This window comes from Lygodium microphyllum, chromosome 12 (assembly GCF_053477565.2).
Source record: "Lygodium microphyllum isolate KBCC chromosome 12, Lygodium_microphyllum_v1.1.10, whole genome shotgun sequence".
Taxonomy (NCBI): Eukaryota; Viridiplantae; Streptophyta; class Polypodiopsida; order Schizaeales; family Lygodiaceae; genus Lygodium; species Lygodium microphyllum.
In genome coordinates this window covers 59,087,605-59,114,027 of record NC_141146.1, presented here as the reverse complement: position 1 = coordinate 59,114,027, position 26,423 = coordinate 59,087,605, and the positions used below count along the sequence as shown (strand labels likewise).

The 26,423-nt window shown below is 43.2% G+C and overlaps 1 protein-coding gene and 1 pseudogene across 1 annotated transcript in view; one reads left to right on the top strand and one right to left on the bottom strand.

Annotated features, from left to right (window-relative positions):
- MED6 (RNA polymerase transcriptional regulation mediator-like protein) overlaps positions 1-26,423 on the top strand; it is a 113,170-nt gene that overhangs the window by 34,309 nt on the left and 52,438 nt on the right. The window lies entirely within an intron of this gene.
- LOC148027804 (uncharacterized) lies at positions 16,284-18,161 on the bottom strand (annotated as a pseudogene).

Below are 26,423 nucleotides of genomic sequence, written 5' to 3'. Positions count from 1 at the left end.
AGACCAATATCACCATCTAGAACACAACTCCCAACCATGTTTGAAGGATTCATAGTATCATTATCAACCTTTGTCGCTACTAAGACATCATATGAACTGCCAGCTGCTAACCTCCCTTCTCTTCTGTCATATTTGGGCCAAGAGGCTAGTATGCATACGGATCTAGTTTCCGTTGACACTTCACATTACCTTGCCCCCCTTTTTTTTGATTGACTAAAGCACACAAAAAAATTTCACTTTCTTGCCAAGTAGAATATCTTTGAAAACCTTGGCATTTTGTGGCAAATTTCAACTAGTGTTTCTTGCTTCTTTCTTCTTGGTTTTTGTAGGATTGCTCTTTGGTGACTGCTTTTCTGGGCACTAAAAACACCACTTAACTAACCTGTGAACTAGCATCTCTTTCTTTTCATTACGCCCACTATCTCCTTACTCTTCAACAAGTGTAACTTTTTTAGATATATCTGCTTTGATACCATGCAATGTGTCCTAGCAAAATATGCTATTGAAGATGAACTCCGCGCTTGGTCACTCATGTTTTGAAAAGAAATGCATAATTCGAACCATGCCATGCAATCATACAAACAATGCCACACACAAAGATATGGATGCACTGAAAAATTAGTACCTAGCCTATCTACATGTGCCCGTGTGTTATGCAAAATGCAAACGCAGTTCCTTGGTTTAATTACGATCCTTAACCTCACCTCTCATTACTCAACAGAGAAGAAATATTTTATTCCATTCCACCCACCCAAAATCTCACAATCATTCAATAGAAATATGGTCCTTATGATGTTGACCAAGTAAACAATCCATCACATAATTATAGGCGTTCTTCACGAACCTCATACTCACCCATCCACCTCCCCTCTCATTTACAGGTTCCTAATTTGGTGATGAATATCTCAACTCTTGTGCGTGCAAAGAACTATGTGTGCAGAATGAAGGTGCTCTCTCAAGTATGCGTGTATCTAAGATTTATTGCATATAGCTATAGTGGGCATCATGCTGTGTTTGTGCTCAACGATGGTGTAATGAGTGCATCAATCCAACCCATGGCATGGAAGTAATTGATAAAATCAAGAGATGATCCTCGAGTGCAGTGCATCCAATAAGTGTAGTGTGAAGCATTTGTGAACCCATAATCCTTGTGATATACAAAGATATCAGCAAGAAAATATACATGTTTCAAGATGTCCAGCAACTACAATCAAAGTCTTGCTTCAATCTGTTCAAAAGAACACCAATCTCGACCAAGGCTCTCAAGTTTTCAAGCTCAAGAAATCCAAATAAAACGACACAAACAATTTTTGCTCTAGACAAACACAAAAAATCCAGTTAAAAAACAACAAAACAAATAGTTACAAATGACTAAGCTACAAAAATTCTATCTACCTAATGTTTTTCTAGGGGTTTTCAGTTTACGCAAAAGCGCTTGATATATTTAGCCCTTCCCCTAGCTTGCAAGCTTTTATGCGCAGCAGCTGCTTTCATAAAATGATGAAACATTTATAAGCCAATCAAAAATTGGGTCCAACGATCTATCCTCCAACTCCTCATCAGACTCAAAAAACAAGAAAATCAATGGCATATCTCTCTCAAGCGACTCCTCGATGAGCGTACAAAAACCATTCTTAAAATTCTCTTTAAAATCTGTGAAATTTCCCAATCCAAAACTCTCAAATCAACCCACATTGTCAATGGTAAACACATAATCCACAACAATCCACATATCCTTCCCATTCGCCCTAAGAGAGAGCATGATAATCCTAGGGTTTTTGAACAAGGTTTCAACTCTTTCTTTGTTACCAAATTGAGTTCCATCCACAAAGACAACCAACCAATTAGAAAAGTCTTTAGAAAATGTTAGAAAAAGATCTACCATTATTACAAAACACCCAATCATACTATCATTCATATTAAAATGAGTCTCCTCTTGACTCTCAACATTACAATAACAAAAAACATTAAGACATGGAGTTTCTCCAAGACAGCCATTTAAACTACTCATCTCTTCACCAAAACAAGATTCCCACTCTTCTACTCCACAAATACAATGGTTAACCCTTCCCATAACATCCCCACAAACATTCTCACTAGAATCTTCACAGGAAGCTTCAATACCAGGCAACAAATTAGGGCCATAGACCTCATCCAAAATTTCAATTCTCCAATCCTCTAACTTTCACCTCACAATTACGTTTCATCTCCTTTTCCCTAGTTTTAGATTTCTCTTCTCTCAAAATTTCAATTCTTTTCAAAGCCTTTTTTAAAATTTCTTTCATATTTTCATCTGTTTCATTCTCAAGATCCTTAAAACCCCAATTAGAATCATCACAATCATTATTAAAAACACTAGAAAGACTTAAAGAAGCTACAAGATTACCAGATAAAGTTTTCTCTTCTTCATTGTTGCCCAAATCAACCATACAATCATCCACACAAATATCAAGAATTATGAGGTTAGGTCTACTCAAAGCAACATCACCAACTTCACAAATAGATGCCTCCATAGGGCTACTCAAACTATCACCAACTCACAAGACTCAATAGAGTCACAAACAACAACATGATTACAAAAAAAGTCAGAATCCATAACTTTAATACTCTCCCGATCAGCCCCTATATCTAGAAGCTTACTAGCACACTCAACCACATCAATCTCTTTTGGCAACAAATCCAAATCCTCAACATTCTCATTGAATCTTTCAATTTCGAAGCCCTCCCTCTCATGGTATTTAAAAAAAACTCAAAAAATCCTTCTCAATGCTCTCTTTATCTCTCAAACACTCAAATCTATCATCAAGAAATTCTTGACTCTCTTGTCTCTCTCCATCTCTCTCAAGATTTACTAACTCTACTACAATGGACGACACTTCTCGATCAAAATCACTTCCAAAACTTTCATCCTCACTATCATTTTCCTTAGAACTATCACTCTCCTCCTCTTCTTCTTCACCGTCATTCTCATTTACCAGTTTTTTTCTTGAAGCCACATCATTTTTTTTGCTATTCCTTTGAAACCAGCCTTCCTTCTTGGAATGGGTGGTGATAACCTGATTTAAGAGTTAATCACAGCAATAAATAAATGCACATAAAATGAAATACACACTTTACCATAATATTCTTGGATAGTAGACTCCCTGTTGGCCCCAAAACTGGCATCCCTTGCGGTATTTCTTTAGCTTTCATTCGATTGGAAAGAGTACAACTTGAGATTCTTCAATCTCCTCTTGCTAACCAATTGCTCTTGTTGTCATCAATGACCAGCAAGCCTTTTGGGTTATTTGCCCCTCGATTCACCCATGACTTCTTCTCCAATTTGACCCTTGACTGGCCAAATGCTGCCCCAAATCAATTCGGGATGGGCTGGCTCTTGAAATCCCTTGATAGTCTTAAATTATCAGTTGCTGATTTCAGTCCCTTGAGCCTTCAATCTCTGGCACGGATCCCAAGGTGGCTGCTAAACCCTAATTTCTGCTGTAAATTAGGGTTTACTGCAGAAATTACAGATCAGCCCACCAAAAATGGCTGATATCTCCTCTGAATGGCTAAGAATTGCTGAGAATGGCTGAGCATAGGCTAAAGGAGATGAGAGAATGCTATAGAGAGAGAAAATTCTGAGATTTGTCGCGAAGAACTGATCAAAATCAGCTACTGCCCTGCTGTACCAGCCCCAAACGGATGCACCAACAACAATAGGAGGATCAGAGACTGCGATCTTCAGGAGAAAGTGTATCAGCAGCAATTGTCAGCTTCCCAAGTTCAAGAATATGCAATCTCCATCACTAAAATGGTCTCCAATGGCTGGGAAATGGCCCCAAAAGCTGGTAGCAACAGTCCAATACCTCTTCCCAACAGCTCCAAAATGAAAAATGGAGATTTTCCTCTCCCTTCAGCCCTATTTAGCCTTTCCCCCACTTGCATGGGAAAGTTTTGCCAAGTGGCAGCTTTCTTAATCCATTTTCAGCAATTTTCAGCCATTTAATTAATTTTCAGAATTAATTAATTCTGAAAATTAATTCAACCCTTAATCCAAGCCCAAAAAATAGCCCTTGCCCATCCAAAAATTAATTGGCCAGGCCATTTGCAACCCAAAGTGGTCCCATGCATTAATTGACCCTTGGACAAGCATTAATCCATTAATTAATGTCTAGTCCCTAGTGTCACCACTGACACTTAATGGCCAACTAATGGTCCTAGGAGCAAACTGACACCAAAATTCACCTAGAATCTAACAAGTGTAACTTGTTACAACTTTTGCCTTTGACACCCATCTTTTTCACAGGGTCCTTTGGCCTCAACTGTGAAAAAGTAGCTTGCACCTCACATGTGCAACACATGTGCATCTTTTAATTGCACATTTGATTAATCCTTTAATCAAATGTCAATTAAATGTCCTCGTGACATCCTCTATTGTCATAAATTGTTATGATTCCTCTTCCCAATATTGTATTACATGTGCCTTTCTCAGCCATGGTCTACCAAGGATAAGCAGAAAAGCTTCCAACGTTGCTCGCATAACATGATAATCGATCTTCATAGACACACCGTAAACCTTGACCTCCAAATTTTGAATTACACCCAGGTACCTCACTTTAGCATGAGTAGCAAGCTTGATTTAAAATTTAGATGCTTCTATAATTCGAAGTCTAAAGTACCCTATACAAGCTTCAGTAATCACACTAACTTGTGCTCCTCTATCAATATATGCCTCTTCTATGTTTTGGTTCTTATACCAAGCATCAACAATAGGGAAAATATCAAGTAACTCCTCTATACTCAAAACTCTCACTGTTCCTCTATTTCTTTCCTTGGAATTCGGATTTCACTAATTTTTTTCACTATTCTCTTATCCTGAGGCACAACTTCATCAACTAAGTAAAAGATATATTGGCCTTTTTCCTCATCATATATTTTTGAAGGCCATAATCACTTTTCCCTTCCCCCAATGGAATATCAGAAGTAATGTTTCCTAGGTACTCTCGATTTATTTATTTATTTCTTCTTTTTTCTCTCTTCTCTTCTTTCCTTATCTTTCTTCCTCTTTCCTTACCAACCTTACTAGTCTCAGGTTCATCTCTCTCTGCATCTCTCCTCCTTTTGATAGCAGGCATTACATTAACTATCTTATTTTCCTCACTGTGTTTTTCTAGAAGAATACATTTAATGGCACTTTTTCCCTTCTCTTCTTCTGTTGGTCTTGGTGCTTGGGAGGTGGTATGACATTTTATTTCTATCCTAAAACCATTTTGTTTGTTTGGAAGGTTTTGAGGTAAACGATATACATCTCCTCTTGCTCTAGGTGGATAAGGACAATTTGTACTTATATGACCTATCTCCCCACAAGAAAAATAAGTCACTATAGATCTTTTGTCATATCCTCTCCCATTTCCTCCTCATTCACCTCCTAATTTTTCTTGACTGGTCTGTCTTATAGATCCCCTACTTCCTTTTTCCCAAGGTCTCTCAATGCTCCTAACCTCATGTTTTGCATTTACCGAGACAATTGGTCCTCAACCTCTGGAGCTAATTGAGCATTCTGTCTTACTAAAATCTGAAAAATTTGTCCATCCCCTTGCTAGTTTTGGTCTTTGGTTTCAATGTTTGATCTATATGGTTCTCTTTTTTTTATCTTCTCAAATTTTCTTTCTTTTTCTATTGCTATCATTACTGCTTCTTTGAAAGTGCTTGGCTCTTTTATTTCTAATTTGTTCTCACTTCTCTCTGCATTTTTTCCACAAAATGTTTTACTTTTAACATTTTGGGTTCTCTCTCTCCTAGGCCTAGGGATGCGTTCCAATGATCCCAAAGTCGAGTGTATTCTAGGGCAGAAAAATACCCTTATCCATCAGTGTTTTGGTGTCTGTTGGCTGCATGACTTGTTTCTTGTTCAGTTGCTTGCATTTATTGCAGTGCGTTTTATTGATCAACTTCTTTGTTTTGCTCTTTTGCTTTTGTGTGGGGGTGGGTGATAGTATTTCAGGCTGGTTTTGGTTGTTTTTGGTGCATCTTTTCACTTTGTGATACACTACTTAGCTTTAGAGAGGGTTCATGTACATCTGGTTGTCTTGTTCTCATCACTACATTGTGGTTATTGTTGATCTTTTCTCTATGTGCTTTCTTTATTGATTTGAACTTGTAAAATCCTTGTGGGTTTGTATTTTTGGAATACTTTTCTCCTTGAAGATCCCTTGTCTTTTTTTATCTTCTTTGTATCTCCCTCATCGTGGCTCCTTCGGCATCTTCTCCTAATGGTTAGCATGTAGACATTCTTTACTCATTTATAAGTGTTATGTTGGAGCCTTGTTGTGTTCAACTTTAGGTTTCTGTGAGGATGCTATCTCTTGGTGCTTTAGATGTTCCATTTGTAGAGTGGTGGGCCATATGGCAAAAGAAAAGTCTTAGTGCTATCATTGTGGCAAGTAGGGATAATTCGGAAGGACTGCAAGATATTAGTAGCTTTATGATAGGAGTAGGAGCAGATTGTGATGACTCTCTCGGCGTGTCTTCCTCATCTTAGGTTCAAGTTTAGGCTCCAGCTTTGTGGTCTCTACAATGGCTACAGGGGCCTCTCTTCCAGGTTGCTAGTATAGGTGATGTAGTCATTCCTCACAACTCTTTAGTGCTAGAGAGGGAGTGTGAGAGGATGGTAAGGTGGGGCTAGTGAGTCTCATCTATATAGATATACCAGTGTATATGTTCCAGAATGGGACGTCCTAGACACATTGTTTGGCAGGTTCAGATCCTGGAGTTGGGATTGATATCGAGGTACATGATGAGTTGCTTCTTTGACAAAGAGTGGGATTGGCTCTTAGTCTTGAGCTCACATGAGGGGACACTTTGGTGGTTTGGCCAAAGGTGGGGAATCCATGGTTACATATGTTTAGAGGCATTTTTGATAGGATGGTCTTGTATGCACTTGCAAGACTTTGTTGACAGATATTGAGAGCTGCTATGATTCTTCTCTGTTTTTAGGAGTTGGTATGATTGACATTGACATCAGATTCTCTCCGAGGCATCTTGGTGGTGGGCTGGCCACTCCCTACCTTGATATCCATGGTTCTCTTCTGGTGTTTATTGTTGTATGGACTATGATGGATTCTTATCATTGTATCATTATATTGTACTAGATCACCCATGATCTAAGAGAGGGCGTTAGCAGGTATGTTGATTCATGTGTCAGTTTGTGCATGCCATCTAGGGTTGGGCACATTGTAGTTATTTTAGGCAAAATTTTTGGTGGACATTTCATGTGAGTTTGGCATTTTTGATGCAAGTCAGGCCAGTAGTAATGATGGCCAATCAGCTTTTATTTGAGGCATATTTTATGCCTATATATTGGGGCTCCTCCTCACTCAGTGTTATTCACCTCCTACATGTTCTAGTGGAGAGAGGGAGCCAATGTTGGTGCCTTGACAGCAAGTGACTCACGTTGGATCTGTATTGTCTCATATCTTGGTATATGGATTCCATTTCCCAAGCATCTCCTTGCTTCTGAGTTCTTTGTGTAGTGTTTTTTTCTTTTGGAGTGTTTCTCTTTCCTCTATCTCGTGTTCAATAGTCTATCACAACAATTTTTTATGCTTCCATCATTGCATCTACTTCTGACACTAAGGCCTAGGCCCATGTGGCTAAATCTTGTCAAAACTCTTGATCCTTTGTGTCTGCCTAGTCCTAGGGTGCCTTTTGCACTCTCATCTTGTGGTGCTTCTTGGATTCGTTGTTTTTGGTTTATACATGATGGCCTAGAGGTAACCTGCACTTTGTAATCTTGATATATTGTACTTATTCTTGTAATCAATGTAATTGCCCATTAGGGGAGAGAGAGAGAGAGAGAGAGAGAGAGAGAGAGAGAGAGAGAGAGAGAGAGAGAGAGAGAGAGAGAGAGAGAGAGAGAGAGAGAGAGAATGCCTTAACTTGCTTGTGTCAGCAAGTGTGGAACTTTGGTATGATGCCTTCAGATTGGAAGATTGCTATCATCAGGTTGTTGCCCAAGGTTCCTTCTCCGACCTCTTTGAAGCAATGGAGACCCATTTCTGTTATGGGATCGTTATATAAAATCTTCTCCAAAATTATTGCCAACAGATTGTAGAAAGTTTTTCCGCACCTCATTCATCCACGTCAATATGGTTTTATTAAAGTTCGGAATATAATGCACACCATTTTGAATGTTCAGCTCGGAATTGACTATGTCAAAGCTTCTAGCCAACAGGTTGTTATGCTTCAGCTGGATATTGAGAAGGCATTTGATCATGTCAGCTGGTCTTTCTTGTGGCAATTGATGTCCACAATGGGTATTGGGCCCGTATGATTTCTCTAGTTGATACCATCAGTTAGGGTGCTGTGGCCTGTATTGCTCTTAATGGAGGGATTATGGAGGAAATTGCCTTGTCTCGGTTCCTTCGGCAAGGCTGTCCTCTCATCCCTTTGCTATTTGCTTTGGTAACACCCCATGCTCTCATTATTGGATAAGTTGGCAGCTCAAGGTGAGATAGTTGGCTTAACTCTTCCTCGCGGTGACCGGCTTGTGGATCAATCTTTGGCAGATGATTCTTTTATGTTCCTTAAGGTGAATTGTATTAATGTTAATCGAGCAATGGTAGCCTAGAATCTTTTTGCTTTGGCATCGAGTCTTCACATTAATACTCAGAAATCCACCCTTCTCTCCTGTACGGAGATTGATCTGCAGGCCTCGGGCTGGAATGGAATTGTGATCACAAGGGGTAATATAACGAGATACTTGGGATATCCTATTGGTGTGGAGGTTGATCCCTATGCCTTGCTGGATTGAATGGCCTCCCGAATTCATGACAGGTTTATGTAATGGAAATCTCAGAGTTGGCCACTACATGTTAGACTAAAAGTGGCTCAATGCATTATGATCAGTATGATCTCATTCTTTTTGCTATTGCTTCCTTGGACTAAGAAGTGGTTTAGCCTATCAGATTTATGCTCTGGAAAAAGAAAGGCAATAGTTTTAGGCAGGTATGGATCTCATGGCAGCATGTGACCACTCCGAAAAGGATGGGGGGTGCAGCTTTGCCAGGTATTAATTTGCATATGGCCGCTTTGAGGCTATCCCTGTTGCAAAGTCTATGTATTTAGTGTCATCCTTGGTCAAATATTGCCAAATTCTTCATAGAAAAGATTTGCATCTCTCATGGCAGCATGGTTATTCATGCTTCTTGGTGGCATGCGCTTAATTCTGCGAGGCCTTTGAAGGTCTCCTAGTCTTTTCTCCTTTCTTACTTGATAGCTTTCTGGCAGGAGATGCTTCGTCTTGCAATTTGGCGTCCCTCGAATATTCATAAAGAGGAAAATTCGCTGCAAGGAGAAATACTGGCTTCCTCAAGGTTGTTGGATTGGCCACAAAAAGATTTGCAGCGAGACAAGTTCAATCGGATGGCTAGGTTGGGGTTGAAGGCAGTCAGTGATGGTGTTATTGTTGGGCAGCTCTGTCTTTATTCCTTTAGGCGTATTTGTCAGTATTTTAGGGTACCTCGTGGATACAGGGACATTTGGTCATCGGTACAGGACAGTTTAGAGGTTCTTTCCTTTACCTATGTTATGGCCATTGGATCCTTGGCGTGACTGGATGCTTGTGCTTTCTGATGTATTGAGAAAAGGTTAGCTAATGAGATATATCATCATATGGTGGAAGCCAAGAGATGGGTCATGGGGAAAGTGAATAGGTTATGTCATTGTAGGGACAGTAAAAAGAAGTGGCGGGAAAGATTTATCCAGCTTTGGAAGTCTAAGGTCCCGTATCAGGGAAAAGTGTTCATGTGGCGGCTGCTCATTGGGGGCCTTCCAATGGGAGAAGTGCTTCGTGTCCGAAAGATTTGTGTTGGGTGTTGTGTTTCCTGCACTACGTGTGATGAGACATTGCTTCACCTCTTTGTCTCTTGCCCTATTGCACGACAGATCTGGAATTTCATTTCCCATGTGTGGTTCTTGGTGACTCAGCACCACCTATTAGTTTGTTCGTGGATGTGGGAAATATGTCCTCCATGTCCTCTTCGAGTTCAGATTGTTCCTGCCTATTTCATTTCCTTAGATGGACAGCCCTGTGGCATATTTGGCGTACTCGCAATGCCTTTATTTTTGATTAAGCAGCGGGCATCCATGGGCATGTGGCCCGTGTGCGTGGACTAGTGTTATGGCAAATCTCCTCTATGATGTTAGTGGACCTGGTTCTTCTGGATATTGCTGTTCCTTGGCTGGCGATTGTTCGCTCTACTCTAGTTGTTCCTTCTGTGTGAACTATTAGTACTGTAATAGGTTGTTCTGTGAGCCTGCAGGCCTCATGTAAATATTAGTTTTAGAGAGAGTGAGAGAGACAGAGTATGCTGACGTGATGGTCTGATGTAATAGAAAGTAAGAGATACAGAGACAATGTTGACCCGATGGTTTGATGTAAATTTTCACTACCTAATTCATTTATCTTTACGAAAAAAAAAGAGACCCTGCATGCCATGCGCAAGCACCTTAGCCTTGATCTGCATGATAGTTGCTGTGACCTATCCTGTTTGCTACCTACACTCTTGCAAACTAGAGCACCCTTGGGGGAAATTTTTTAGCGAGCTTGCTTAAGTGAGCTTCTTTGCCATATCTTTATTTTAGGCGAGCTTTTGCTCCATCTTTTACATAAATGAGGTCATGGTTTATTAGACATCATCATATCATTACAATGAGTGGGTGTCCCAAAAGCAAGACATGTACAACAAGGCGCTAGTCTAATATACACTTTATATAGCCCACCACTATCCCTGACCACATGGAACACCAAGTGTTTTAGGTTTTTAGTGATAAATGTACAAGGGTTGCAACCATGCTTTGTGCACTTACAAACCTTTTGGTTGCCTCTCATGAAACCCCATACCACCACCTTTTTGTAGACCTTGATATGCTAGGTTTGGAGGAATTGATAGACTAGCCACCACTGCAAGTGTAAACATGGTGGTGCTAACAGTGGTGACCACAAGCATTACTCTCATTATGATTGTTTTTGATATAAATTGTGCATTCATCAAGTACCATATCTAATCATGGGCAATGGTGGTGCCTACTTCTACCTTCTAGATCAAAGGGGTCTTTGGGATACACACTATATTTTTGTCCACATAGTGAGTGTGTGTAATAACATTTGGACAAAACCACATCATCTATGTCATTTGGCAATCCTTCTTTAGGCATTGTTGTTTAGAGAAGAATATTGGAGCCACCACACATTGCAAACAATTTTGTATTATCTTGCCACACTTGGTTTGGTCTCCAATTAGTTGCATACTCTTTACTTTGTATGTGTAGATTGGAGCCTTGGGTATTTCCCACAATTCTTGGTTGATACTACACTCCATGATTGTGAATTAGTCTATAACCGGCTAGGAACATTTGCATATGTCCAAGCAAAAGTTATTTTTCTATAACACATCTGCATAAATAAATGGACATACTCACACACACACTTCATTTCTATGTATAACCAAATAGTGACACTTGCATTCTCTCTCTCTTTCTCCCTCTCATTTCTATCTTTAACCAAATAGTGACAATTGCATTCTCTCTCTCTCTCAGGCGGACATGGTTGATGCCAGGGCAGAAGCTAGGGACAAAGATAGCTTTCTACTGCAAGCATTTCCTTCATACTACAGATGATGGATTTATTGTTCGCTCGAGATACATGGACACCACCTTTCCCATGGGATTAGATGTACTATTGGCCAATTGCGCACCTCCTCACATCAGCTAGAGATTGAGATTGGCAGATATAGATCCATCCCACCAGAGGAGTGCATATGCCAAATATGCCAATTAGAGCCAGAGGCAGAGGAGCATTATATTTGCCGTTGCTCAACGTATTATGAGGTCCGTGGTCGTTTCCACTGTCTCTTTAGAGACAGATTTGGACCACTATCCAGAGTCATGGATTTTATCGATCAGCGATGCCTTGGCCTTTTTCTTCTTGAGATACGACGGCTTCCTGACACGCGCCTCAGGAGTACAGCTGCTCCAAGGCACCGAGGCCCTTCATAGAGGCAGCTCACAAACTTCTTTGCAAAGGAGACTTAGAAGACTTCAATACAGTTACAACCATAGTCCACATGAGAGCCTTTCTCACCGCCACAGTCTACACACAGACAAGAAGTATTGATTGATCGAGCTGTTCAACTTAGCTGATCTAGACATCCTAGTCCTCGACACAGACACCGACGACACCTTCATAGGCGGATACAAGGGATTATTGCTCAGGCTAGAGCTAGGCCCTCCATACCCACATGAGATTGTACCATTTGGAGCTCATTGTTACTAGATAGAGCTCTATGCTTTACACATAGCCATAGTTAGTTTCCTTTCTTATTTTGCTTTGTGCTACATATTTTGCCTAGACAGTTGTACCATCATACACACGATTGTAACTCATGGTCTCATAGGTCATTTTGGCCTTTTGTAGACGTTAATATATCATTTCATTTCATATCATCTCTCTCTCTCTCTCTCTCTCTCTCTCTCTCTCTCGTGTGCTTTCATCTCTATCTATAACCAAATAGAGGCACTTGCATGTGTCCTAGCAATAGTTGTTTTCCTATAATATGTATATACAAATGAATGGACATACTCATTGTGTATGTGTGCGTGTGAACGCACGCACGCACCTCATTTGTGCCTACATAATTGTTCCAAACATGGATTCAAGGTGAGCAAATCATAGCCTAAGAGGGTACCTCATTTATGCCTTCTCAAATGAAATGAAGCACAAATGGGAGTAGCCAACATTAAAGGTTAAACTATTTGAATCAATTAGTAGACCCTAGCCTAAGAGTTGTAGGTAGAAATGAGACACCCTTCTTTGAACCAAATTAGATGTTTGAATGCATCATTTGGGAATTTGATATAGTCAATACGAAGGTGATGCCAATGTGGATTAGCCTATGATGGTGTTGGTGTGACGAGGAACCTATGTGTCGATGGCCCAAATTGGATGGTGATCACGAATATATCGACATTGTTGAGAACCACATTAACTTGACATGTTGGGAAGAATTAGAAGCCTTGTTGTCCTGAAGAAGATTGTCTTAGTAGACAAAAGAGACCTAAAGAGCACTACTGGGATGCACTATCATGTGAACAGTGAGGAGAGAAAACCCTAGACACAACTTAAGGAGAAGAAGCAAAAGAGCATTGGTGTTAGTAGTGTGGCTTAGTACTAAGCTTGCTTGGTCCAAATTCTGGCTATCTTGACCCTTGGAAAAATCTTGGTAATACAACAAAACTAGCCAAGCCAAAAAACCAACCCTAAGGCCACCACCCAACCACCCAAACAAAGACATCATACTCCATTGCCCTTGAGGCTTGACATACAATAGTCCATCAAGGAACACAATTAGAAAGAAGCAACAAGCATTTGGGACTTTAGCAATCAAGCAAACTCAAGTTATGCAAAATCAACTATCATGGATGTATCTATCGATAGTGATCAAGACACCCAGAAGCATCAAGAAGAACCAAAACTACACCATCCTTAACGAAAAGCTTTAGGGGTGCATAATCAACATATGTTTATCAAAGAAACTTAGATGGAAAATACAAAGAGATTAACCTCTTCCATAACTTCCATCTCAATGATCATAAAGATCTTGCTAGGAGGACTAATAGGGGTACCTCATAGTTGTATTTATCCTTCATATTAAGAAGAAAACAAGGATTAGCACATCAAGGTGAGCATTTCTCTCCTTGGCCTTGACTTTGAGGCTGCCACAGTACATCCAAAAACCTCACCCACTTTTAATTGCATCTTCTTCTACTAATTTGATATCTTAGGTAAGCATGCCATTTGTAAATCAACCAAGCATGGCTGCTGCTCAAACACAGCTGCAAGGCCGTCACTGGCTAGTGCTGATCACGGCCCAAACTATAGTATACAATGATCTCTTAAGCTGTCAACTGTAGCACTGGCCCTTCTCACAAGGTCTCAGCATGCTTTTCACTACTGCCATAGTTGGTCCCATAGATAGACACCTTGTGGTCTTACTACTTCTATAAGAAATAGACTACAGATGATGGCTATTCTTCTAAGCATGTCCCTTGTTCACCACACTACCACGAGGCACCTAGAAGTCAGCACCTTCTGAAGTCAGCTCCTTTTCTTGTATATCTCACAATGTCTCAGCATGCTTTACGTCAATGCCATGGTTGGTCCCATAGATAGACACCTTGCAATCTTACTACTTCTATAAGCAATAGACTACAGGTTATGGCTATTCCTCTAAGCATATCTCTTGTTCACCACAGTACCATAAGGCACCTAGAAGTTAGCACCTTCTGGATGATTGGAAGCTCCTCTAGAATAGTGACCAGCTCCTTTTCTTGTACTTAACACTGGCCTCGTTGAAGAGCACAATGTTTCTCTCTGTTGCAAGATGCACCTTGGTGGTGATTTCTTCTGCTACAGTAGTAAATATTAGCACCTCTTGTAGTGGCACTACACAATTGGCAAATGATTTAAATCAGCTAGCCACTCCAACTTTCATCTTGTTTGTCATTTATCCCTCCCTTATGGTGAGATTTTCTTAATGTATCTTTATCCATTATGGTATGTATGGTTTCAATAATTGAGATGTGATATTATTTGTGTAGCTAGCCTCACATCAGGACAACTCCATGCACTCCATTGTCAATGGATCCTCTGTCAAGGCCTCCCCTTTTAACTACGGTGTTGGTCACGTCAGCCCCAACCAGGCCGCAGATCTCATCTTGGTCTATGACACGTCAGCCTTCAACTATGGTCTCTTCCTGTGTAGCCTCTGTTGTAACTGGTCTGCCCTCGCCAACCTCAGTAGCGACCTTGCCTTTGCTTGCCTTGCATGCTCGCTGGCCCATCTCCAACCTCAACTACCCCTCCATCATTCTATCCCACCTGGAGGCCGCGAACTGTTACCTATGTTGGTAGGCCCTAGGGGCCCCACTCACCGGGCCTTCGTGGCGCACCCTCCAAGCATGATAGGGTAGGAGTTTGAAGAAGCCCGTTCATTTGCCTGTGCCACCCAATGCTGCCACATTTGAGTTGCCACTCAGCCATTGAGCTTGAGCTGCCTAAGCTGCCACATATAGTCGTCAAGTTCAAGCTATTACTCGTCGTCATTCGATTCGAGCTGCTGGCCATGATTGACGAACATTATGTTCTTAAGTAGTTGGTAGAGGTGCCCTAGCGCAGACCATTTCGGCACTTGTAGAGGTGCCCTTGCCCTACTAGCTATTATATGGTCTATGAGGTATTGTTAGCCGCTAGTTGCGAGTTGTGCTGAAAGTTGTTGGAGTCTCTTGATGGAGCCTAATTTTTAGCAGCCAAACTCCCGATGATACATTCGATCTCATATGTCCATGAGGTTTTGTGCACTCCCATGGAGAACTATTGTGGCATAATGGTGATGAAGCCATCGTGCTTGATACACTCTACTGTCTTGCTAGTGTGTACATGTGATAGGCTTACATGTAGCTTCACAATTTTTCAGCTAGCCACAATGCAGGTTTATCACGGAAGGTTGATGTGGCAGCTGCTAGCAACTATTGTCATCAACAGTTTCTTGGGGTCAATGGTAGTAGTTAGTGGTGAGAGGTCCATTGGGGAGTGTTGCTTAGTTTGGCCACAACAATGTGTGTGAGGAGGGGTGGCCAATTGGTTGGCCATTGAGCCTAGCTAGCCCTGCTTCAACCCTTGCCACACAAGCCTCCTATGCCATGAACGGCTATTACCAGTGCTAGAGCTGTAATGTCAACTTCTTTGAGAATGTGGACCTCATCACCGCCACCAACCCTAGTATGTATCTCAACGTAATACTTTCAACCTATTTCGAACTAGACAAGGAGAGTTCAATCCTCATCATCATTACCTCCATTATCAAATTTCAAAAACTAAAATGATTCAATTATTAATTTAGGTCAGTTACATAATTACTTGATACCAATAACAAAAATTATCTTTGACCTTAGACTTTCATTAAACAATTTGAAGTAGCATTAGCAACATTGATCATCAATCAGAATAAAGAGAGAAAAAACTTGGAGAGAGAGAGAGAGAGAGAGAGTATATTAACGTCTCTAAAAGGCCAATGTGGCCTATGAGACCAAAGCAGTACATACAATGATGGTGTGTTTCTCATCTGGAACGAGAAAAAGTTGAAAAACATGCCTATAAGACTGAAAAAGAATGAAATAGTGTCCTATAAAAGGGAAACATGTTAGTGATCTGAAAGTGAGAGTAGAGAAAGGAAAACTCTCCATCAAAGATATGTCTGTTCTCTAGGGAGGTGTATCTCTGCATGGCTGAGGCGTCTCGGCATCTGTCTCATGTGGCGCTCAATGATGGCTTTAATTTGTCTGTGGTGTGGATGTCTAGGCCTTCGTCTGGGTGGATGTGGGCGCCTAGACCGGCTAAGTGCCACTGCTCTATCCAAAGGGACACCTACAGAAGATGAGGTCCAATGATGTACTCTTGTAGGCTGTGTGGCAGTAGTAGTGGTATCTACCATACTCTGTCGTGTATTAGTGAAAAAGTCAGTGACTGCTCTCTGTCTATGTGAGCCGAGCTGTGGGGGCCTCCTACTTCGTAGAATTGTTGCTCTGTGCCTCTGGAGCTCCAAGAGGAAAAATCCCAAGCATCTCTGATCCTCAAACTGCATGATTTGTCTCAGGGGTCCAAAACCCTCTCGAAATAGACAGTGGTATCTACCTCGTATGTCATAATATACAGTGCATCGGCAAATGTAGTGTTCCTCTGTCTCTGGCTCTCTGTCGCATAGTGGGCATATGCATTCTTCTGTCTGTATACCCTCCCATCTGCCTGTCTCAATCCTTAGGTGGTGGGATGAGGTGCGGATCTGACCAATAACTGTGCATAGTCCATGAGGCAGCTGTGTGTCCATGTAATTGGGTCGGGTGATGAAACCATCCTCAGATACCTGAAGGAAGTGGGTCTGGTAGTGTGCCATCCTCGTGCCATGGGGGGAGGGGGTTCGGATCCAGGTCTTCTCCGTATCTAACTTCAGTATGTCTGCTCTGATCACATGGTTTAGCTCTGATCGGCTTAGGTCAAGTGTAGGGCAATCCAGGCTATAGTTAAAGGGGGGTAGTCTGTCAATCTGCAGCCCATGTAGACTCATCCATGTACTCATCTGAGTATACCAACAGTGTCTGTCACCATCTGCTGCTAGTTGTCTAGAAGAGGCCAGGGCTAGCCGTGGGTATCTATCTTGGGGGAGCTCCCATAGTCTATGTATGAAAGTCACTGCCTGGACCAAGGCCTCAGCCACCACCATGGGTGATGCTCCCAACTCAACTCTGATAATCTCATGTGGGGTCGAGCTCTTCACTTGTATCATGCGTGAGATCATCATGACCAGTGGTCTTTCCATATGCTCCCATCTGTCATAGTATTCCTTCTCTGGTCCATCATGGTCTCCCAAAGGCTGTCTCCTCATGTGAAAGAGACTTGGACCCCAAATAGCTGCCCCATATAGGAGTGTGGGTGTAACCAGGGTGTCAAAAAGCCACAGTTTGGTGCGCGGCTCATGAAATTGTATGTGAGCACATTGCCTCTCCAATGCACCTAAGGCTGCATATGCTTTTGCCAAACGAGCCTCTGATGTCTCTCTCCAAGAGAACTGTGGTCCCTTCAATGTGACCCCCAAATAGACATACTGCCTAACCATCTCCACTAGCTCTCCATCAAAAGTAAACTAGTGCTCAGCTCTTGTCACCCAAGCAGCTGAAGTGTTAAATACCATAACTTTAGTTTTCCCAAGGTTCACCTTAAGATCTCTATCTCTGCAAAAAGCTGATAATGCATCCAAGTGTCTATTTAGTCCCTCAGGTGAGTCAGATATAAGTACAATATCATCGGCATAAAGCAATAATGGTATCAACACTCCAGCTAGGTTGGCTCCGGCCCCACCAGTCCTATCCACATATTCTGAAAGTTCATCTATATACAGCCCAAAAAGTGTCGGTGAAAGTGGACAGCCTTGTTTCACCCCAATGGTGCTATTGACTGTATCTGAGATGCCCTCAAGTGTTCGTACTCTGCCTGTCACTGTCTCATATAGGGCATAGATACTCCATTGTATCTCTATGAGCACATCAATGTTTTGCATTCTTCTCATGAGTCTAGCACGTGGCACTGTGTCAAAGGCCTTGCGAAAGTCCACAAAACAGCAATAGATCTTTTTCTTGAACGCCTTGCCTTCTTCAATGATTGCCCTCAACGTAAAGATATGGTCTAGAGTTGTATATCCCCTCCTGAAGCCAGCCTGGCCTTTTGACCTCAGGCCATGCATCTCGGCCCATTCACTCAATGCTTGTTCCACGATAGAGCCATATATCTTGGCCAGCATGTGTCCAATCATGATAGTTCGGTAGTTACTAGGTAGCGCGGGGTCTCCACTCTTAAAGAGCGGCACAATAATATGGTCTGACCAACAGGTTGGAAATCCCTCACAAACTGCCCTATTAAAGATGTGAGCCAGTGTTGGTGCCAGAATATCACAGGCATGCGTGAAGTGTTCAGCCACTAAACCCTCATGATCTTGGGCTCTTCCATTTTTCAGTTTCCATATGGCATTCCTCACTTTTTTTAATGTAAAAAATCTGCAATTTGCTGGTCTTGAGGTTGAGGGGAGTGGCATAGGCTCTTGGCCAGGAATATCATAGAGTGTGCAAGCATATCCATGCCAATCATCCGGTCTAGTAATTTGTAGGGGTGGCTGGTTCTCGTGCATCTTTTTCCATGCTCTCTTGCTGTCCTGCCCCAAGAACATGGAATACATTTCTGTTTCTAGTATGCTCAGGTATTCCCGCTTCTTTTTGCGTACCAACCATCTGAAGAGTGTTCGAGCATGCTTATGTGTACATATGCCAAGTGCCATCTCTCGCTGAAAATGTGCTCGTGTCTCTCTGCACTCATCATCATACCAGCCATTCTGTGGGGCATTACCTCGTGGAGGTTTATCTGACGGTGTAGTGTGCGGGAAAGCGTATGCTGCTGAAGTGTGTATTATCTCGGCCAACTGTCCTGTAAACTCATCCGGAGAGGCCTGTGTGTCTAGCTCCCTCAATGCATCTCGCACAGTAGTGCTGTACATGTGTGAGGTCGCTTCCACAAAATCATAGCGTGGTAATTTTGGTCTGTGTGGCTAATTGGCTAATGTCCATGTTGTGTCATTTGATCCCTCCATGTGCACCATCACCCTTGAGGCCAAGATGGACCCCAATCCCACCTTCATAGAGGCAAGCTTGCACTTTTTAACAATCATCTTCAATTAGAACATTACCAAGTTGTGCCATTTTGTCATATCCACACCAGTGCAAGAGGAGGGCAACCCTCCTCATACTCCACCCACTAGTCCTCCTCCCCAAGTTCATTGAACCATTTCTTTATTTATATATATGCTTAACAACTCTGTGTGTGTGTGTGTGTGAGAAGAGATCTTCTTTAGATTAACAACCCCCCAACTAGCACCATGTCTTAAATGCCTGCTAGCATGGCATTCTGCATTTCTTGTGAGATGGTGGAGGAGGATCCTAGTATACAATTTGCATCATGGGGGTCTATTGTGGCCATCCTGTTGCTCAACCTCACCAATTGTGTCTCAACCTCCTCATAGACATACCCTGGTATGCCCTGGGCAATGTCCACCCATGGTATCTTGACCCTCATAGACATACGCTAGCATTGTAATATTCAAAGTATCCCCTGCCCTAACCTTCACCATTGTTATGACCATATTGTATAACATGACCTTTGTATCTAGATAATCTAGATATTCCATGTCCATATTGACCCATGGCCTCATTGCCTTCCAAACCTCCTAGAGTTAGCCTATCTATGCATGTTGAAAGTAGAACAATGAGTCCCTCATCATGGCATAGGAGTCCATCGTCTTCATGTGTCCACCTATCATCACTAGCTCATCTTGAGGTGGAAGATATTATGTGGCTGCCTCTTAATGGTTTTGTAGCCAACAAATACAACATTGATAGGGTTGAAGGAGGCTGCTAGGAATGCAATGGTGGTTTTGATGGATTTGAGCGATGTGAGGATGTTGTCCTGGTCCCACAAGTCTGCAGCACGGAACCTGCCCAAGTAACATGGTTCGCGGGCACGTAACATTGTGTCGCATCTTGAACACCCAACAGAATCCAACTCGCAAGATATGCCAAGACGCTATCACATCACAACATGCACCCTCCGTGTCGTGTCGCGTCATGGGCCATTATGCTCTTAATATCCCTCCTGCGTCGCGGCTCACTCACAGTATGCATAACATGTTTGTCTAACTCGCACATTGGTAACTTCGCGCTTGGAGTTGCTGGATCATGCCATGAAAGAGTTTCAGGCTCACAAGGATCCACTTTCAACCATCATTGACCCGTGTCGCCCCTGTGGCGCCGTGGTCGAAGATCACGCTTTGGTCAATCCCACCTCTCCTAAAAAAAAAGTTGTGTCAATTTGAACTCAGAGTAGGGGGACCTGGCTGTCTCACTCAAAATGAGAACCCTACATGCCGAGAGGCAAAAACGATGGTTGCTCCATGAGGCATGGCCACCATGGAGGGGGCGGGGGGGAGACATGGGGTTGCCCAAGCCTCACACTCCCTTCCCTCATACCGACCCCCAAGGCTCACCATCCCTTCCCTCATACTGCGTCGGTATGAGGGAAGGGAGTGTGAGGCTTAGGAAACCCCATGTGACCCGGTATGAGGCAATGGAGTGTGAGGCTTGGGCAACCCCATGTCCCCCCCCTCCTCCATTGTGGCTGTGCCTCATGGAGCAACCATCGTTTTTGCCTCCCGGCGTGTAGGGTTCTCATTTTGAGCGAGGCAGCTAGGCCCCCTGCTCCAAGTTCAAGTCGACACAACTTTTTTTTGAGGAGAGGTGGGATTGACCCATGGCGTCGTGGTTCAAGATGGTTGAAAGTGAATCTTTGTGAGCCCGGAACTCTTTTGTGGCGTGATCTGACAACTCCAAGCACCAAGTTACCCATGTGCAAGTTAGACAAATGCGTTACGCGTGCTGTGAGTGAGCCGCGACATGGGAGGGATATCAAGGGCGTGATGGCTCGTGATGCGACATGACGCGGAGGGTGCATGCTGTGACACGATGGCATCTTCTTGGCATATCTTGCGAGTTGGCTTCTGTTGCGTGTTCAAGATGCGACGGGTGCTGCATGCCCGCGAACCATGTTACTTGTGTGGGTTCCGTGCTGCATACTTGTGGGATCAGGACAACATTGTCACAAGCGATCTAGTGTTGTTGGGTCCAAGGGTCAAGCCATGACAATGTGGACATGTTCATGGTTCTATGGAGTAGTGAGATGGGTGGCATGGGCATGCCAGGTGGCAAGCTTCAAGCGCGCGCGCGCGAGAGAGAGAGAGAGAGAGAGAGAGAGAGAGAGAGAGAGAGAGAGAGAGAGAGAGAGAGAGTCCACATGTCTACATGGATCACCTCATGCATATAATCTTAGTATGCATCCTTGTAGCACACTATTGTCATGGATCGTTCTAATTTCATGTGGTGGGTGATTTTCAAGGTTTTTGAAGCTCTCCATAAATGTTCCCCATAAACGCTCCCCAATGAAGACAACATTAGATCCATGGGATTGTGGGTTTTAGTCCAAGAATATTCATATCACATGAGCAAGGAGGCAACTTCCAAAAAGCCAAGGGGAACCTTGTAGCACGAGTCCTCCTTGGTGACACACGAGGAGCATAATGTGTATGTGGAGCTTATTGCACACAATAATGGTAAGGGTCCTCTTCAATGGATACCTTTTATCATTATCTCTGATGAAATGGTCATTCTTTATTATTATGGTTTCTCCACAATTCATTTTCATTGTTTCATTTTAATACATGGGGGTAAGGTTCTTTCTAGATAATCAAGCATAGATCTGTTAGCAGATATTAGTCAGCTCATGGTGTGAGTCTGTGTGCAGAGGCTGGGCATTTTATGTAGCATTTTATGCAGTATTTTATGGCGCATTTTTGTGGCCATTTATGATGTACTTTTAGCATTTATTGCTGGCCGACCAGCATTAAATGCTGGCCGACCTGCATTTTATGCTCCCCACTTTTGTGGCTATTTATAGGGCTCCTCCTCCACAGTCTTTGGTGCTTCAGCCATCAGTGGAGATCCTTCTGGGAGAGAGGAGCCGGTGCTGAGGAGCCCACGCAGCCAGTGACTCACCGTTGTATGCTGCTGTCTCGTGTTTGATATGGATTCCATTTCCCGAGCATACATCTGAGTTCTCATCTGTCTACTGTGTTCATTCTTTCTTTCTATTTTCTGTCTTGTGTTTCAGCATTTATTTCAGCATATTCTTTACGCTTCCATTGCTGCACCACTTCTGACAAGTTGCAGCAGATGTACGAGGCACCTTCCACCATGCGGGCCGTCACACTTTATGGCCAGCTCCAGCAGATGAAGTTTGAGCCGAAAGATACTATTCAGTCTTTTCTTCTTCGTGTTACGCAGGTACAGGACCAGCTTCGGCACATGCAATCTGCTCTTCCCAAGGTGCATCTTGTCGGGACGGTCCTCTACAAGCTCCCCCCGGAGTTTGATGGAGTGGCCAATGCTTTGCGGGCATAGACATCATCGACTCCTGTCAGTTTTACACATATGACCTCGATGCTTCTTGAGCATGAGGCATCCTTGAGATTACAGGGGCGGCTTCCGGCACATTATGGAGGTGAGGCTTATGTAGCTTTAGAGAGGGGTGACGGGAAGAAGAAGTTGAAGGCCCAGTGTTACCACTGTGGCAAGAAGGGACATTTGCGGAAGGACTGCAAGAAGTTAGTGGCTTCCAGGAAGGAGCAGAAGACGAAGCGGGATGTTGACTCTACCGATGAGTCCTCTCCTTCATCAGACTCCGACTCCGATCCTCCGACCAAGGGAAAGTCCAAGGCGCGGAAGGGATCCTCTTCTTCGGATCGCGGGAAGGGCTTGGTTGCCCCTTCCTCGACTGCTTTCTAGTGGTGGTGATGAGGTCATCCCTCACGACTCTCTTATGCCAGAGAGGGAGTGTGAGCGGATGTTGATGGGGCTGCAGTGCCTCATCTATATTTTGATACAGGTGCACAGGTTCCAGAGAGGGACGTCCCTGACGCATCGACAATATCTGGCAGTGAAATCCTAGAGACTGGTGTTGATTTCTGGGTTCATGATGAGCTGTTCTTCTTGACAGAGAGCGAGAGGCTTTCGTCTGGAGCTCACATGAGGGGACACTTTGGTGGTTTGGCCAAAGGCAGGAACTCCATGGTCACATGTTCAGAGACATGTTTGGCAGATTGGCTTTGTATGTCTTGAATGACATAGGTGACATTACACAGAGAGCTGCTATGAGTCTTCTCTATTTTCAGGTGTTGTTGGTTTGCCATACTTCAGGAGACGTCCTACAGGAGGTAACCGCCGGTAAGACCGCTTTAGAAATACACCGAAGCAACGCCGAGTAAGCACGGGCATCGTCCGAGTCCCATGTGAGCACCGCTTTCTCATGGTTGTCCTCATCAAAGTCTTCAGGAAGAGGAAAAGGACGGAGAGGTCGAGCAAGAGCTCCACAGACGATGTACCATAGCCGCTTCTGCACAAACCAAGCTTTCATGACAGCACTCCATGTGAGATAATCAGGTCCATGTAACTTATCTTCACTTGAGGTGCACGGAGGGGCCATCTGGAGGAGGTAGAAAAGAGAAGTAGAAGAAAAGAAGGTCGTTTGGAGAGTGAGCACAGCCAAAACGCAACCAAAAACACCAAAAATAGTGAGTTCACATGCAATATAACCCAAAGGCTGACCAGAATAAGCCAAAAGCTGCTACACAAAGTGAAAAAATCAGTCAAAAACTACCAAAAACAGCAAAAACGGCCTGAATAATCAGAAAAACAGGCAAAAATAATGCTGTAAACAGCAAAACACAGGCTGCAAACTGAATAAACAGGGGCTAAAGACTGTTGCCAGCAGTTTGATGAAGGAAACACGGGCAGCAAAGAGTGGAACAGCAATAAACGCAAATCTATCCAGAAAAACGCAAAATGCAAATGCTGAAACACTGTCGCCAGCAGCAAATCAGCAGTCGCCAGCAGGAAGGACAGCTGGCTGATCAGCAAGAAGGGTGTAAATCCTGAAATCAGCAAGAAAACACAGCACAAATAGGTTGCAGCCTGAGCTCTGATACCATGTCAAAAGTGGTGCAGCAATGGAAGCGTAAAGAATATGCTGAAATAAATGCTGAAACACAAGACAGAAAATAGAAAGAAAGAATGAACACAGTAGACAGATGAGAACTCAGATGTATGCTCGGGAAATGGAATCCATATCAAACACGAGACAACAGCATACAACGGTGAGTCACTGGCTGCGTGGGCTCCTCAGCACCGGCTCCTCTCTCCCAGAAGGATCTCCACTGATGGCTGAAGCACCAAAGACTGTGGAGGAGGAGCCCTATAAATAGCCACAAAAGTGGGGAGCATAAAATGCAGGTCGGCCAACAATAAATGCTAAAAGTACATCATAAATGGCCACAAAAATGCGCCATAAAATACTACATAAAATGCTACATAAAATGCCCAGCCTCTGCACACAGACTCACACCATGAGCTGACTAATATTTGCTAACAAGATCATGTAAAGTTTGCAACCAAACATATTTGGTTGCTCTAGTATGAACTGTGTTTGATCATATTTGCAAGTTCTCATTTACAAGCAACATTGATTTATGACCTTCGTAATCCAAGCTTCATGGATGACACAGGTCTTGGATGGCTCACAAGGGCTTAGTACACCAACATGAGTAACCTCAATTGAATATTGTCTTAGAGTCATTTGACCTAAAATCTCGCCTACCTACTTCCATGGTTGAGAAGCTCGCCTTAGCAAGCTCGCCAAAAAAACACACCTAGCATACACTGCCTTTGTGTGTAGCAACACACACACACACACACACACAGATCGAATGGAGAGAGAGAGAGAGAGAGAGAGAGAGAGAGAGAGAGGGGGGGGGGAGGGAGGGAGGCCTGCAAGTGAGGTATTGGCCATGTCAGAGTTGAATATTACCTCCATCGATTAGGTTATGAAGGCTTTGGGGCTTGACTCAAAGTATGGAGGAGGTAGAAGAAATGGTTCCTTGTACTGAAATGATGACACCTTGTCTAGAGGTGCCGCCATGCTTTGAGGTTGAGCCTCCAAGCAAACACAACAAGCACACCCCTGATGCCGTTATGGTGGATTCTGAAGTCCCTCTATAGTTTGAGAATCAAGCATGCTCTTATATGTAGGTTACTTCGCTTATTGATGATTCCTAGGATTTGGATTGAGAACATCTGTTCGAGTTTGCCAATATGTTGTTGGGTGAATATGTTCAATACAATCTGGAATCCTTTCTGGATCAATACAAAGAGGACGTGTTGGATGCCATTGTGGATACTAAGAACATGTTGCGCTCTTTTTCAGACTTTTATGAAAGAGGGGTCATCCTCTTCTTCATTGACATGATTCCGGGGCCTTCCTAGATCCATCAATGGTTGCATTGCATATTGCACGGGATTTTGTGGAAGAAATCTTTGTTGCCCCAAGGGGCTCTTATGAGGTAGTGCTTGTAAAGAAAATACCCTAACACAAAAGTATAAACAGAAACTGTACGACAAAGCACAGACAAATAAAAGAACACAGTTAGGGTTAGGGTTAGGGTAACTCAGACTATGAACACAGTTAATAAATGAAATGATATGACTACTAATAATACGATGCTCATGTAGCAAACACACTATACAATGAATGAATACTGAACCTCGAACTCCTGTATCTCAAGGATCAAGGCAGGGGTAATGAGCTAGAGAGTGTGTCCTATTCCGAACGGATCCCGAATCGCAGCAAGGCAGCCTCCGGATGTCGAACACCAGCAAACGCAGCAGTGAGAAGTTGGATCTGATGCAGACAATAGTGAGGAGAGAGAAAGACTAAAAACGCAGGCAGGTCAGCCTGCAGGAGAGAAAAACTGCAGCCAACAAGTGAGAGAAAGACTAAGAACGCAGGCAGCAGGTGAGAGAAAGACTAAAAACTTAGGCAAGACATCCTGCAGGTGAGAGAAAGACTAAAAATGCAGGGACGACAACCTATAGGAGAGAGAAAAACTGCAGCGACTGCATGAGAAGAGAGAAAACTGTCAGGGTGGCAATTGGGGCCTGCAAATGCAGCTGTTTGCTGACGTGGCAGGCTGTACGATAGCAATGCAGATGATCAGCAGTCATTCACCAAGCAGAAACAACAGCAATCAATGTGCGGAGGGCTGGAAATAGGCGCCAGACTGTAGGGAACAGTGATGGACAGCAAGGGCCGAGATGTCCTCCGCAAACGGGGTGTGGGCAGCAAG